Source organism: Anastrepha ludens, chromosome 6 (genome assembly GCF_028408465.1).
Source record: "Anastrepha ludens isolate Willacy chromosome 6, idAnaLude1.1, whole genome shotgun sequence".
In the NCBI taxonomy this organism is placed as follows: Eukaryota; Metazoa; Arthropoda; class Insecta; order Diptera; family Tephritidae; genus Anastrepha; species Anastrepha ludens.
Window position 1 is genome coordinate 75,421,597 of NC_071502.1, and position 17,473 is coordinate 75,439,069.

At 37.5% G+C, this 17,473-nt stretch overlaps 1 long non-coding RNA gene across 1 annotated transcript; it reads left to right on the top strand.

Moving 5' to 3' along the window:
- The first annotated feature begins 3,903 nt into the window (after positions 1-3,903).
- Positions 3,904-5,925, top strand: LOC128868314 (uncharacterized). Its single transcript, XR_008455092.1, has 3 exons — positions 3,904-4,166; positions 4,240-4,559; positions 5,038-5,925. It is a non-coding gene; the product is annotated as an uncharacterized LOC128868314 (long non-coding RNA).
- The last annotated feature ends 11,548 nt before the right edge of the window (positions 5,926-17,473 follow it).

Genomic DNA, 17,473 nt, shown 5'->3' on the forward strand with positions numbered 1-17,473 from the left:
GCTACTATGTCCACTTTTCACGCGTTTCACCGGGTTCACCCATGTCCACAAGCTTTACATGTCCACCATTTTTCATATGCACCCACTTTCACCCACTCTTGCTTCTGCCATGCCCACTTTTCACGCGTTTCACCAGGTTCACCCATGTCCACAAGCTTGACATGTCCACAAATTTCCAAATGCACCCACTTCCACCGACTCCTGCTGCTGCTATGATCCTTTTTCACCTGGTTCACCAGCATTACAAGTCCAAAATTATCCACATGCTCCCACTTCCATCCATATAAACCCATTCTTGCTGCAGCTATGTCCTCTTTTCGCGAGGTTCACCACCTTTACATGTCGGTGTCTCTCTTGGTAGACACACGCCTTACGCGTCGATACCGACGCATTACCCCCACTAGAGACTACCCCCGGGGCAAAAATTTTCGAGTAGGCGATTTCGCTCCTCTGGACCTGAAAGGGATGGGTTTGGGATTCGGTTCCGAATTCCCGCTACCCCCTGAAACTTTCTGCAGGGTTAATGTTTTGTTAGTTATGTTGTTGCTTGCTGTTGTTGTGTTTTTGTTATTCATTGTTTTATTGAGTGAGTCCCCACTCGAAGCCGCTACTCAAACCCGTAGGCTGTAGTCGTCCTAAAGAATTGTCTGTGCTGTAGCAGGGAGGCCATGCGAGGGTTGAGGCATGACCTTATGTGGCATGCGTTCAGAGCCAGACCAGACACAAAGACGGGAGTCGTCGCAATCGCACCTACAACGCTAACGCAATGTCTAAGGGTTTGGAACGTACTTCGAGGCCTGCCAGGGGTTTAGCGGGACGGGGGCAATCACTTCATTAGCCCATCAGCCATTTTTGCGGAGTTTCATCTCAGCATACTCAGGAGGCTGAATGCCGCGACTAACAGCACAGGGGTCAAAAGTCAAAAATGAACTGGAGGAGAGTTTGTGCAAATCCGCAGATCATTTAGCGCTACCCAGGGAGCACCACGCGGAGGCGATCTGCCTTACACCCCTCCACATCCACTCACTTCCACCTACTCTTGCTGCTGCTATGTCCACTTTTCACCCGGTTTACCGGCTTCACATGTCCACAAATATCCCCATGCACCCACTTCTGCTGCTCCTATGACCCCTTTCCACCCAGTTCATAAGTTTCACATGTCCAACATTTGCCTTATGCACCTACTCCTGCTGCTGCTATGTGCACTTCTCACTTGGTTCACCATGTTAGCTCATGGCTACCAGCCTTAATTGTCTACCGATTTCCACATCCACCCACGCCTGCGGCTGCTAAGTCCACCTTTCACCAGCTTCACATTTCCACCATTTTCCACATTCACCCACTCCTCCTGTTTCTATGTCTTTTTTCCACCAGGTTCACCACATTCACATGTCCACCATTTTCCACATGCACCCTCTTTCGCCTACTGCTGCTGTTGCTATATCCACTTTTCGCCCGATTTTGCAGGTTCAGCCATGCCCACTAGCTTCACATTTTTTAATTTTTTTTTTTTTTTTGTGGTGGGTGAGGAGGGTTTAAAGTGCCTTCGCACTTACAGCGACCGTCGTCAACTGCGTCTGGGGAGACTCCCTTCCCTGAACTTCCTTGCATTACTTCGGGAAGGCCCAGTTCTGTGTCCATTAAATGGACCAATGCTATTCACCCACGTCTGAGTCCACCATTCATGCTTTGGTTCGTCTTCTAATGGCTCAGGGCCGTGATACCAGTGGTATGTGCGGCATGCTCTCAGGTTCCTCTCACATGGGCTAATGGATGTCGGGAGGCCTCGTCTCTAATCCCCGATCTTCATTGAGGCGGAAAGACCTTGTTGCCGCTCTGTTTGTTTAGGCGGAAAGGCCTAGTTTCCGCTCTGCTTGTCTAGGCGGAAAGGCATAGTTCCCGCTCTAGATTCAGTCCTTTGTTTTGTTTTTTAAAAAAAAAAGGAATTTGAATTTAATTTGCCAGTTTTTTTTTTTAACTAAAAATGTGTAGTGTGTACACGGCTTTATAAATAGTTGCTTAATCAGCTTTTGTGGATTGTATTGGTAGTGGTGCATTGGCTGGTCAGTGCAGTGCTGATCACAGCGAAGGAGAAGACAAAAAGAAAATAATATTTTTTTTTTGTTAACTAAACATGCAATAGGCATTTTAGTTTTTTTTATTATTTGGCTATGAGTAACTTTCATAGCCCTATGAGATACCCGTGGTGTGACCTGCCACTCAAAAAAAAATGTACCATACATGTCTAATTAGATACAATCGCATCTTAATGTTTTTTAATATGTTCAGTGCGAAGGGTGGGTACATACTAATGTTTTTTGTAATATTCGCCGCATAGAAGGTTCGTGTCTTGGCTATATGTGGAACGTAACCAAGTACAAGGTGTCCTGCCGTGGAGTACGTGATATATATATTTTTTCTTTTGTTCTTATTATATTTTGTCTATAATAAGAACAAAATCATAAGCAAATAAAATTATATGTATATATAAATATAATTTTGTGTAGCATTTGCATACATAAGTGCATGATGTTAGAGAAACTAACAGATTGTGCTACTTTACGCAAACTATTCCTGGAATGTGGAATCCGTTTATAACATTCCTGTAGGGTATTTTGGTTTTTGTTTTTAAAACCCCTATTTCCTTAATGGCTGACTTCGGCCTATTTCCTTTTGAACATACGAATGTAAACATACCAATACATACAAACAAAGCATATCATTTTGGCGTAAGCCATATCTACGGCGAAAAATTCAGCTGGGGAATGCTATCACCTATAATAAATCCAAGGTGGATATGGCTTACGTCAAAATGATATGCTCTGTTTGTATGTATTGGTATGTTTACATTCGTATGTTTACATTTGATTACTGATTTTGACGTGATGCTTGGACCAAACGCAACAACAAATACATGTAGGGTTTTACTTATATGTGGTTGCTGTCACCTAAAATAAATTCGCCTTGCCTATAATAAATCCACCCTGATTAGATGGGAAACCATTGAGGTTAGTATTTAGTGTGCGGTTGCCCAATTGCCTCGTAAACACCTACATATACTAAAAATAAGCACAATCCGTATGAAATATGTACATAAATAAGCAAACAATTTTAAAATTTATATGCAAATGAAATTATTTAAAACTGAAATACAAAAGCAATTTAATAATAATAAAGTAATGAATACGAAAAAGATAAGTTATAATTAAAAACGTGACATATTGCGATTTTTTAATATAACACAGAAAGTGGGTAACAAAAAAAAAAAAAATCTCAAGCAACGAACAGAATAAGTTAAAGCAGATTACCTTTAATTTTTGTAAAATATCTCAAACTCATATCCAAATCCTTACCGACGCTTTTCAACCATAGAATATTTACGTATATACAAATTTACATAAACCAACACACAGTTTTCAATAAAATTACATTATGTGCATAAGACTAATTAAAAGTAAAAGTCGAAAAGGATCTAACGAGCTTTGGATTCTACAAACTCTTTTCAATTCGAATTATTACATTTCAATTGAATTAATTTTAAGACAAATAATTATAAACATCTCAACACTTCATTTCTGCATTAAGCAAAAACGAACTGTTTTCGTCAGTTATTTTAGGCGCGTTTCTTCTGGCATCCTGCCATTTCGCCTATCAGCTGTTCAAAATCCCATAATGTGTGAGTGCTGCCAAGTTTTGAAACGTCCTCATGGGCGCGCTCTCTCTCAAAATGAAAGAGTTTCCCATCTTGTTATCTATCGCATTCACCCAGCTGATTTTTTCGCCGTAGATATGGTTTACGTCAAAATGATATGCTTTGTTTGGATTGGTATATACATTCATACATATGTTTACATTTGTGTTTACTGAGGTATTGATGCAATTGGAACAATTATACATGTTTGCCAATTTATTGACTCGCGGTTGTCCTTTAATTTAATTAATTTAAAATTTTAGGACAATTTATTGTAGCTGTATCATTGCTAGGCCGTGGTGAATCTTACAAAGCACTGGTTCGACTCGCTGCTTATCGAAAAGACGTACAAAGGTCTACAAGAATTGACAATAATTTTGTCTGGTTGCGGTTTATATACGACTGCATTGAAGCCGTATCTATGGGATATATTCTACCAGCAGCATGTGGGCAAATTGTACGCGGAAATAAAAAGGTAAAATTATAAAATATATAATTAGTACAATTTTGCGATTAATGAATTTCATAATTAATTCTGTGTATTATAGGTTGCGTTCTTGCGCAATCAACACCAGCTAATAGTTCAACATGTTCGCATTGGCACGTACTGCCTCAAACGCCCCTAAGCGGCCGTGCGTTGTAAGCAGGATTTGCCGAAGCGATTATGCCGTTTTGGAACCAATCATCTGCCGTGGAATCATGGAATTGCACCATCAGAAGCATCAACAACATATGTGCATAATTTGAATGCTGCCAAACTGAAGCACAGAAAAACTGTGATGTGACTACGACCATCCCATGTTGAAGCTATCTGGGATATCCCCAACTGGAAGGATATCGCTAATCGCCTCGCTGCCGCTGCTAAGAGGTAAATATGTTAATGTGTAGAAGTGAAAATGTGCCTTTTCGTTGTTTGTGTCATCTAAGCTCTAAGTGACCTAGAGAAGCCTACCTATAAAATATGTGCAGACAACTGGCGCTAAGATTAGATTACAAACGTATATACTGTCAAGTGCTTTTATTTCGGTTATATATCCTTGTACATTTGTCACGCCATTTAAGCAAGGATGTATGAATAATAATAACATAATAACATATGTATGTATATACATAGATACAAACCCAATTAGTTACAAATTATGACAGTAAACTCCTGGAATACTACTCGCGCCTGAATCACACTCCTTCAAATTGGAATTTATAACGAAAATCATGACATATCTGAAATGTGGTGGAATAAATGTAATATAAATTCGTTATCAAGGCTTATTTTATATTTCAGTTTTATAATACAGCAAATGAGACTTGTTTGTACTTGAAGCTCCGAAAAACTGAAACAGTTACAGGGGCGTCGAGGTAAATCTGGAAAACATTTCGAAATCTCTGGAGCAGTACCGTTAGGTCTAAAACCGCTGATAAAGGGACATATTTTTAGTGTATTGTTTCCTGATTGACATTGGAGTGCCGGAGTAAGTGCTAGTGACACGATGAGTCGAGAGCAGGACAGAAGAGCTGCCATACTAGAGTCACTTCGCGCCGGAAAAAGCCCCAAAGAGATATTTGAGTGGTTTGGCTACAAAAAAACGGAACCCTGGATAGACCGCGTGGCTGCTGGAAGAGAATATGTGTTTCAGCAGGACTCCGCACCTGCTCACAAGGCAACTCAGGCTTGGCTCCAGAACAACCTATCCTACCACTGGTCACCAGATTTTTGGCCACTTTCAAGCCCAGACTGCAATCCTCTTGATTATTACGTGTGGGGCACAGTTGAAGCAAAAGTTAACGCGAAGCCTCATAACACTAAGGACGCTCTGAAGACAACCATCGAGGAAGTGATGATCACAATGGACAAAGAGGAGGTAGCTCGCGCATTTGGGCGCTTCAAGTCCCGGCTGGAGCAGGTAATTGCACGAGATGGAGGTTACATTAATTAACTTTAAACTATGATATGTGTACTCACATTATACAAAGTTAAGTGCAATTAAAATTATTTGTGAGTAAATATCCAATAGTTTTGTTTTTAAGTTCAACATTCCGGATTTACCTCGACGACCCTGTATATTGAAGATTTGTTGGACTTGTATGAAACAAAATCATATTAAGGCAGATTTTATTTATTGCTAAGTTTAAACTAAAGTTTTTAGTTTTTGTAGATATAAAGTGACAAGTATTTCCACTATTTTGTTGGTTAATGAAATTATTATGTTATAAATTATTTCATGTATAGCGGTGTGGATGCGTAGCGGAAATGTAAAATTTATAAATAAATATCTTATTTGAGAATAACAGAACTGTAAATGAAACTAAGAAAACCTATTTTTTGTCCATTTCATAGCAACTTTAATTTTCTACAACAAACTTCAGGTAGGGAATTACTAAAATAATGGGAAATCAAAGCAGTGATTCCAAAACGTTGTTAATATTCCTACAAAGAATAATATAAATTTAAAAAATGTTGAGAATTTCGATGCAATTGCATCGTTCGTAGGTTGTAGGGGCTGTTGTAGCTTCTTAGGCTTGCTAGGGTACAACAGTGTGGGTGAATCAGTAATAAAGGGTGAATCGCGAAGTGCTATTGTTGTGTTTTTGTTATTCATTGTTTTATTGAGTGAGTCCCCACTCGAAACCGCTATCCAAACCCGTAGGGTGTAGTCGTCCTTAAAGGGTCCATGGTTGTCTGTGCTGTAGCAGGGAGGCCATGCGAGGGTTGAGTCATGCCCTTATGTGGCATGCGTTCAGAGCCAGACCAGACACAAAGACGGGAGTCGTGTCAACCGCACCTACAATGCCAACGCAATGACTAAGGGTTTGGAGCGTACTTCGAGGCCTGCCAGGGGCTTAGCGGGGCGGGGGCAATCACTTCATTAGCCCACCAGCCATTTTTGCGGAGTTTCATCTCAGCATACTCAGGTGGCAGAATGCCGCGACTAATAGTACAGGCGTCAAAAGTCAAAAATGAACTGGAGGAGAGTTTGTGCAAATCCGCAGATCATTTAGCGCTACCCAGGGTGCACCACGCGGAGGCGATCTGCCTTACACCCCTCCACATTCACTCACTTCCACCTATTCTTGCTGCTGCTATGTACACTTTTCACCCGGTTTACCACAAATATCCCCATGCACCCACCCATGCTAAAAAAGCTACTGACATTCTTCAACAAACAATAAATGACATTGTATCATGGCTCGATAATTGGGGAATAGAAGTCAACAAAGATAAACGGTACAAGTAATATATACAAATAGAAAGCCTAAGAAGCACAAACTAACAATGAAAAACAACGAAATAAAAATCCTTAGTGCAAACTACCTGGCATAACTAAATATGAAAAACTAAATTGGAAACGACATATTGAAAACAAACGAAATGAAATCAAAAACCAGTTCACACAACTATACTAGCTGTAGTCTAAAAATTCAAAACTAAGCCTTAACAACAAAGTAGTGATATATAAATCTACAATCTCACACATTTGGAAATATGGCATAGAAATCTGGGGCACAGCAAAACAAAAACCAATATCAAAATAATTCATAGGACCCAATCTAAAATACTTCCAACAATAACAAACGCAGGCTGGTATATACCAAACGACGTGATCCACACAATTAGAAAATACAGCATCAAACATATACAACGACCAACAAATCATCAGAATGAACAAATGCGCAAACAACCACAATCGGAGAAACTGGGAAAACGAAGATTAAAACGATTAACTCCAACAGGACTCACTATATAACAAAACATGAAAAGAAAAAAAATATTATTACAACACTTAGACAATAATATTATATTATGTAGCATAATCTGAAGCAACATTGAATGTTTATCTAGCATTGGTCAGAGAACAAAGAATTCCAATACTACTTAAAAAAAATTACTTATTGTTTAAATTTAACAGATTGCAATTTAAAAAGGGAAATAATAAAAAAATGCGCCCACATGCACCCACTTCTGCTGCTGCTATGTCCATTTTTCACCAGATTCACATGTCCACCGTTATCCAGATCCGCCCACTCCTGCTGCTGCTATGTCCACTTTTCACCCGGTTCAGCTTGACATGCCCAAAATTATCCACATGAACCCACTTCTGCTGCTGTTCTGTCTACATTTCACCAGGCTCACCAGCTTCACGCATCCACCATTTTCCACATGCATCCACACACAACCACTTATACTGCTGCTATGACCACTTTTCGACAGGTTCACCAGCTTCACATAACCAAAATTATCCACATCCACGCACTCCTACTGTTGTTATGTTCATGTTTATGTTATGTTTCACCCGGCTCACCACCTTCACATGTCCACCATTTTCCACATATGCCCACTCCTCCTGCTGCTATTTCCGCTTTTCACCACGTTCACTACCTTCACATGTCCGGAATTATACACATGCACCCACTTCTCCTGCTATGTCCAATTTTCACCCGGTTCACTAGCCTCACATGTCCACCAATTTTCAATATTATTTTTATTTAATTCTTGTGTATTTATTTTAAAAAGTATTAAGTACTAATTTTATATACATACTTTTGAGTTTATAAGTCGACCTTAAAACGTTTTTACTCTGCTGACTCTCAAACACCGCCCTATCATCGTGGTGACGGTTCTGTTCAGGAGAATTAAAGAAAAGGGTCAGCTCGGGTGACCTAAGTATCTTCGCTTCCTCGAAATTTGGCCACCATTTTGGAGCCCACTAAAAACCCCGACTGGGATGTCTGCCAGAGAGCTTCAAACTAAGAGGGGAACTTAAGATTCAAACCTGATTGAAAAATAATCTGAAGGGATAGTGGGAACCTAAAGGTGACAAATATTTATAAAGTGGGTGCTTCAATGACAAAACATAGAGATAATTAATTATTTATTTATTATTATTATTAGCATGGTGTTAATAGCCGATATAATAAAGAATAATGAAATAAAACATACATATATAAGTATTTTCAGTAAACGCTATTGTAAATCAATTGAATCATAATTATTAACCAAAATCTGTTTTATTTTTATTGTAGTGCTTTATGATATACCTACAATGTTTTGTGTTTAATTACCTGGTGAATATACAAACAAATCTGATGGTTTTCCAACACTGGAACAGGCAACATACAATTGGCCTTGTGAGAAACGTGAGTTTTCTAGATTAATTAATAATGTTTGTCTTTTGTGATTCTTAAGGGGTTACATGGGTTTCGTTGGTTTAAAAAATCGATTTATTTTTTTTAGTTTATTAATTTCTACAACATCTCAGGAATATTATTCTAAATTTTCAAGTCGATCCGTATAATAAATTCGGAGATACAGCCTTTGGAATGTGTACGCTCCAAGCCACTTCTATTATTTTATTATTATTATTATTATTATTTATTGTTCGACTTTCTTAAAATAAACATTACATTTCATTTTTAATCATTAACATTAGAACATACGACAGTGACACTAGGTCGTTTGTCGGAAGAAAAAAGAAAAAAAAACAAGATCTTACATTTTACATATGTTACTATGGTAGTATGTATTGAATTCGCTTAAAATTAATTTTCTATATTCTATAGCACCAGTGATGAACTTAAATAAGTTATTATATCCAGAAGGGCCAACACCATTTAAAATGTCTATGATTTCATCTCGGTTTAAACTATATTTTCCAAAAAATCTTTGACGAATTCTTTTAAGCATCGGGCATTTTTTTAAGAAATGTGTGATGTCTTCTAATTCATTTAAGTTACATAAAGTGCAATTTAAATCCCTTTGGCTTCCCAAGTATATTAAATCCCATCTGGCTTTCATAATCCACATAATTTTATAGATTCCAGTATTATCGTTTAAATAGCTTCTGGCGTTGTTATGGTCTAATTCCTTATATAATCGGGTGCTTTGGTGTGCCCTTTCCCATAAAGTTCGAATATTCGAATCATGAAGATTTTCTATTATTGAAATTATATTTCTATTCCACTCTCTTTTATTTGAAGCCACTTCTATTGTTATTCAAAACTTTAAACTTCTTTCTCGGAACTGTGTTTTCAAAATCGGTTGTCAAATGCTCTCGAAAACTACTCAACCGATCTTGACGAAATTTTGCACAGGTGTTCGAAATACAATTGACTCGTGCTTGAACGAAGGATTTTGTTTTTTTTTTTTCAATTACAACTATTAAAAAAAAAATGTCAAGCAAATTTGACCGAAATTTTCATTTTTTTGCAGAAATGTCTGCCAAAATTCCAATTTTTACTTTTTTTTCTTTCCTTCGTTCAAGCACGAGTTTGTGGTCTTAATTAAAACACTTATTTTTGTTTTTTCATTTTTGATGAGCCTGTCAGGAGTTATGCTGACAACGCGGACGCATCTTTTTTTCGAGGGGTCACCGGAAATGACGTCACAATGGAGGAGTTTTAATGTTTTTTTTTTTTTTTTGAAAATTTCAGAAATTATTCCTTAAATATGTATCTATAAGACAGAAAAAAGTTTCAATTAAATACAATAAATAATTTTTTACATGGAAAAAAAATATTGAAAATAGGCATTTTTTTACCCGTCGAAACCCATGTAACCCCTTAACATATGTTTATCTTTTGTATTTGGTATTCTCAAAATATGTTTGGATTTGTTCAGCCCTGCATGATTATTCATAGAATTTACTTAACTATTTTTATTTATTATTTGTGAATGAAATATGCCTTAATTCGTTCTGAAACAAAAAAAGAAGAAAGAATATTGCGAGGCCAATCAAATCAATAGCTCTTACATTTTCTGACTTTTCAATTTGGTCAGGTTCACGATATTATCACTTTTGTGTAAACGCATTAGATCCTCCAACGCGAACACACACACACCCGAACGCGCAGTATTTGTATGGGAAAAAGAAAATGGCTGCTTTAGGGTTTTCCCGGAAATTATTAGAAATTTCCTCGCCGTACAAACCATCCTTGGACTTCCAGGAACATTTTAAAAAAATAATTGTTAAGATTGGTCCATGCGCTGTTGAGTTATGCGCTTACCAACACATTTTGCGATTAATTTTTACATTATATTTTACATTTTACTACTCTACCATTGATTTCATACTGAAAATTAGTTACATACTAGTATGTAACCCCCGAAAATCGGGTGGGCTTTTTTCCCACGGAAAGTAAACAGCATATGTGACACTTTTATATATTAAAAGTTATGATGATTAGAAAAGTGTATATTTTTATACAATTTTAGCTTCAAAAGATGCAAAAGCAAATGAGCTATTTATTTGTCTTACATTCTCTAAGTAATGGGACCGGAAAGAGTTCAAAAACCCTTTCCAAAAAATCAGGTACGCGAGGTATCGGTATATGCACTTTCCCACCATGACAGCATGTAAGGAATTGATTTCTTCCCTATAAAAAATGTATCTTTGTCAAGTTTACCAAAGTTTTTCAATAATGGGAAGTTGCCTTTTCACATTTAAAATGTTTAGCATTGCAATGCAAACATATACTGGTTAAACCACCAAGCGTGCTATATTCTGCATTAAATGCTGGATCTAGAGCTTTTTTGTATGTACTTGTGCTTGCATGAATACGGATCTAAAAAACATGAAATCGTTTAAAACATATATGAAGCGGAAGCAAAGAGATGTAAGTTTTCAACAAAAACCGATTTAAGCGCACAACCACTTTGTTAAAACACTATCTTATTTGAAGGATAGACATGTACTCTTTTCTAGTACGACACATTGCGTGCCAAATGCCAAAAGGGCGTTTACAGCAAGTAGATAGGGATCCATGTCAAAAGGGTGTATACAATTTTTTTTTTGCCATTCGTAAAATTTCTTGGATTTGCAAAAGTAAAAAATTTTTTTTTTTCCCAGATCTTTACTTTTAAAAAATTTTAAGAAGAATGGTAAAAAAAATGTTCAGAGTTCAGTTTCATATATGTATGATTTGATAATGGCTGCATACACAAAAATATACATGTACACACATAGAATACAATACAAAGAAAAAAATAACACTTAAAAATGTATATCTGTGTCAAAAAGTTCGTTGATTTGATGGGTAATAGTGTTCTTTTAAATGGTGTTGGGCATCGTCTATTACTATAAAATTTGTCTGAGAATAGCCCAAATACAGTTTACCTTTAAAATAGTATCAAATAAATAACTAATTTGTTCTCTCTCTCCTCATTTTTTAAAACTATTTAAAGTTTTGAGTTTTGCAAAAAGGATCAAACGCACACAAAATTTGTAAATGCATGCATACGTTTATATATGTATTGTAGTTCATGTATGAACCATATATGAACGAAAACAAAAGTGGATGCTTCTACCAATCATATCCAATACGTGACGTTTCAAACATTTATCACTTACTTACCTGCTCTATTCCTCCACTTAAAGTAGGAACTCTTCTACGAACTCTTCTTGGTCATCCTCTAGGCATATTTTAAAATTAAATGTGGATTCACTTTTTTCTTAAAATAAATTCTATTTTGCGTCTGTCCAAAACTCTTTCTAATTTGCACTGTTACTGTTGTTTTAATAGTTTAGTCAGAATAAGCGCCATGTTTTAAAATAATACTATAGATGAATATACATGTTGGACATCATCAAACTTTAGTGATAATGGGAAACCTTTATGCCTCACTGTGCATATAATAATGCGTTATAAATTATCGTAAGAGAGAAAACATTTCTAAACTTTTGTGAGCACCGCTGAATATTTTCTTAATCTGAATTGAGAAAACCAAAATAAAGGAAATATGTAACTAAACCTTGACTGAGTAGCCCTTATACTAAATATTCCTATGTGCATAATTTCGGAACGCGTACAAGTTTTATGTTTATATCTCTATATACATATGTGTGTGTCCATGTCATGTACTTGTTTATTTCTTTTTGTTCTTATTGCCTGATTACCCATTCTAAACAAACAAAGACGTTGATGGCGTCGCCTTCTCATCACAGTCGGTATTTGCATTTCATTTTTGCTACTTATAAATGAAGAAATCTAAGGCTGAGGGCTTGGTTCCACCCAATGCATGCATCGATTGGTTACTAGAGAAAATGGAATTAATAGTAATTATTACCTAAGGGAAATAAGTAATATACATACATATGTACATTCGTATATGCATAAATGCATGAACATAATTTTAAATAAAACTTGGTTTAATAGGGTGAGAACAATAGCCAGAGATCCGTTTAGGTCTGGGCTTATCTCTTGCCACTCATAATCCGGTATCTTTCTGGATGAAAGAAACTTCTTAGTAGTGCACGGAAATTGAATTGGTGTGCTGCCCTGCCCTGTTGAATGATCCAGGAATCTTAGTATGGGCTCGTGGCAAATTCGAAGTAGTACATCATCCAGCAGATTCACGTACATTGTCTTGGTTGTTATGAAGGAAATTGGAGACTTTTCAGCATATCCAAATGCTGAACAAAACACCGCTATCTTGATTTCCTTTGTTTCGATTTTGTCGGTGTTGCCGATATCGCGCCAGTACTTATGACAACCAGCAGGACTGCTAAATACAATTATTTTCTTCAAAACATAACCTCAACCCAAAACTAAAGTTTTTCAGCAAATGCTAAGCATGTGCGTATACGTTCGATGAAAGTTTGATGGAATCTTCTTCATATGCCGAAATCTAAATGCGTCTAAATCTCCAAAGAAAATATGCTTTTTTTCAACAGATCGAAGTCGATTTTTGCTCTTGCTCCGTTCCTTCTTATTAGACTGACTCCTTCAGTCTGCTTGATTGCACTAAAATTTTTGAGGCTTCAGTCCGTTTCAGACCCTGATGATTCAAAAGTTCGTTTGTAACGTCAGAAAGTGTGAGCCTATTAAGTCGGTTGTGCGTGTTTTCTCTTTATTTGCGATATAGCTTATTTCCTACCCTTATTTCATAATATTTTGTCATTTTGTTGTTCTTTAGCCGAGCGGAACCACAATTCCGTCGCCAGCGATTGGGATATCGGGATCTTCACATTCTCTGTGACATACGCAGTTGCCACTTTTAACGGGAACAGTATCCAGTTCTCAGTCGTTGTTCTTACAGGAAATCGCCCCGGTCTTGAAACCTTCTGTAAGCCGCCGAACTTTCTCTTAAACTTTTCGAGCGTTTTTCCTGTTGGCCAGCATCTCAAGCTCCTCGCACTCACGTTTCTTTATTCCTATATGCCTCTTTTCCTTTCGAGCTCCCGGTAGCGATCTCACATTACTCACGTTGTGCCCAACCGCAGCGTGGTTCTATAGCCAGCATCCTTTCTTTGCGCGGCAGCACGACATTTCTCGTCGTACCAATCCTTTTTTCGGGGTCACCGAAATCCGATTTCTTCTTCGGCGGCGGCACGTAAAGAACGAGAGACGCTGCTCTATTGCTCCTCCATGGCGGATTGTTGGGCAGCACTCTCTGAGAGCAGAAATAAGAATCGATTGGCGAATCTTTGGCAGTACTTGCACCAGTTTCATTTAAGGCCCTCGCCCAATTTGATATGGTGTTTTTGGGTGTTTGCTTTTTTGATCCATTGTTAAAAAATTAAAAGTTTTTTTTTGGCCTTACGAGATTCGTTCAAAAAGTTGTAAGTCTTAAAAAAATGGTCTCCCAAAAACATATGCCGCTGGCGACAAGGATTCCGAGACTCAGAGGGGTCTGAAATCAAAAAGGCAAAACGGTTCTTGTTCAGTATGAATGGCATTATCGTGCGAACTACAATCTTTAAACAAAATAAAAAAAAAAAATTCCGAATGACGATCTTAAAAAAAAAATTAAATAAATTTTTTTTCGAATGATCGTAGTTCACACGATAACGACTTCAATTCTACGTCATTTAAATTTTATTTCATCAATATCTGTCTCACCAGCTAAAAAAACGAGGTTTCATACATATGTACCGTATAACTATCACTAACAAAATAAAATGCGTGTTATTCATGCTTTGTTTTGCCTGAAAAGTAATTTTGAAGTTTTGCTGTAGAGGTTGCTTCACTAAAACGGCTATATCTCCGTAACTATTCGGAATTTCGAAAAATCGTTTGGGGACGATATTTTTGAATATTTAATCTACATAACTAAGCAGAAAAAAGATCAAAATTTTGAAGTTCTGTTATTTTTGCTTTTGTTCGTATTCATTGTCTACTCATGAATTATACTCAGTTTCGTGGCAATTTTCGTTTAGAGTGGGGAGCTAAGGAAATCCGCACTGCAGTGATTGCATTACTTAAGTGTTGTAAAAGTGCAAGTGAGATTTATGAATTGCTGAAAAATCGTATAATAATATTTCAAGATTGTTTGTTTACCGCTCGACCAGTCGTTTTTCCCAAACGTCTGAAGTGACCGACGGCAAAAGAAGTGATCGTCCTCGCGAGGTTCGAACCAGTGCAACCATAAAATACGTTCGAGAAAGAGTTCGTAGAAATCCACTTAGAAAACAGAAAATCATCCTCAGGGAAATGAATGTAACGACCAGATCCATGTCAAGACCAAGATGATCTCCATATGAAAGCCTTCCGTCGCTCAACTGGTCATGTTTTGACGATGCGCTTGAAGAAAATTAGACTCGATAGACGTAAGCAGCTTCTTCGGTGCCACTCGGCCATGAAAATATTATTTTCACGGATGAGAAAATTTTCACTGTTGAAGAAGTTTTTAATAAGCGAAACGACAAAAACTATGCTAAAATATCTAAAGATACAAAAAATGTTGTTCCAAGGGTTCAGCATGGTCACCATTCAGCCTACGTAATGGTTTGGTGGGGAGTGTCTGGCAAAGGCCTTACATCTCTTCATTTCTGTGATAAAGGGGTTAAGATCGAGGCAAAAGTGCACCAGGAGGATATATTAGAAGGCGTTCTGAAGTAGTTGAGCAGTACTCTCTTCAATGGAGAGCGTTGGATCTTTCAGCAAGATTTCGCTCCAGCCCATAGGCAAAAATCACCCAGTACCGGCTAAAAAACAATATTCCTTAGTTAATAGACGCAGAAGATTGGACGTCTGGAAGCCCAGATCGGAATCCATTGGACTACAGTTTGTGATCAGAATTGAAAGACATGGCTTGTCGAAGACCTGACAGAAAATTTGGAGGGTCTCAAACAATCAAACATGGAAACCGCGCGTGCTGTATTAGCTGAATGGCCTAATCGTTTGAAGGCTTGTGTAAAAGCGAATGGTGATCATTTCGAATGAATATTTAGATTTTTTTTATATTATCATTAAATAAAACTTACTTCATTAAAAAAATTTTTATGATTTCATATCTATAACGGACTTATCTTGCAACAGAACTTGGCAGGACTACGTAATATACAACTATGTGTCTCTCATGCCTGTAAAGCAATTGATCATGACCTGGAGTTGGGTTTTGCGCCTCTCTTCTGATATTACAATCTCGGAAATAGGTACAAGGATACAACCATTAAATTACAAAAAGTTGTAACTTCCTCCTTGTATTTCTACATTGGGTATAAAAATAGCGACTGAAAGCTCAACAACTCAAGAAAAGCAAATATATGGTAATAACAGATCGTGAGATGGGAGTGAAAAGTATAAGGAAAGAAAGCAAAACTCAACTAATGAAGGCGACTCCGTGCACCAAGGAATATGATGAGGTGGCATGAGAGGAAGCGACTGGCATGCAAAACGTAAACATATATTTTCGAGTGAAAACATACAAAAATCGTCCTTCGCAAAGGCAGCGTAGTGGATATTGCGCATTTTGACTGTCTATATAAATACAGGGGGGGCCATGTAAAATTTGGTCCTTGAATCGGCTATAAAAAAACTAATCAATATTTTTTCAAACTTTTATTTTTATTTTGAAGATTGAACATTGTCATTTATGAATGGAAAATAATTCGTTCAAATGACTGCCACGACTGGCTTTACAGTAGGCCATTCGATCAACACAATTTTTAAGCACATTTTCGATTGTTTGGGCTCTAATTTCACGAATGGCAACTTCGATTTCGTGTTTTAAAGCATCAATCGTCTCTGGATGGTTCTCATAGCATTTGTCCTTAACGGCTCTCCACAAAAAATAGGCCAACGGGCTTAAATCACAGCTCCGAGGCGGCCAATTGATATCGGAATTTCGGCTGATTATTCGGTTTTTAAAAAGCGGTAGCCAAAAGTTCGAGTGTAACTTTGACAGTGTGACAAGTTGCACGGTCCTGTTGAAACCAAATGTCGTCCATGTCATCCTCTTCGATTTTTGGAAACAAAAACTCGTTGAGCATGTCACGGTAACGCTCGCCATTTACTGTAACCGCGGCTCCTCGCTCATTTTCGAAAAAAAATGGACCGATGATGCCGCCAGACCAAAAACCGCACCAAACAGTGATTCCTTGTGGATGCATTAGCTTCTCTACAGTAACGTGTGGATTTTCTGAGCCCCAAATCCGACAAGTTTGCTTATTGACGTAGCCACCGATGTGAAAATCAGAAAAGAAGAAGAAGACTCGCCACTTTGGAAATAGGTTTTCAATATTTCCCAATTTTGTTCAAGCGTATAGCGTCCCATTTCGCAAATGTCAACCCTTTAAGTAAATTATGAACACATTTGACATGTCAGTTGTGTTACCATTCTCAAAAAAATAAGTGGTTCAAAAAGCAAACGCTATATGGGCCACCCTGTACATACATATGTTCACGAGTACGAGTAAACATAAAAGTACAAAATGCGAGTATTTCATACAATGACGCGCCACTCAGTGTCGCAATCTAGGGGTCGACAAGAGGACATTGGGAAGGATGACGTTTTGCTAGCCACCTTTGTCAACTGCATTGAGACCGACTGTGCTCAGTTGCGGCCAG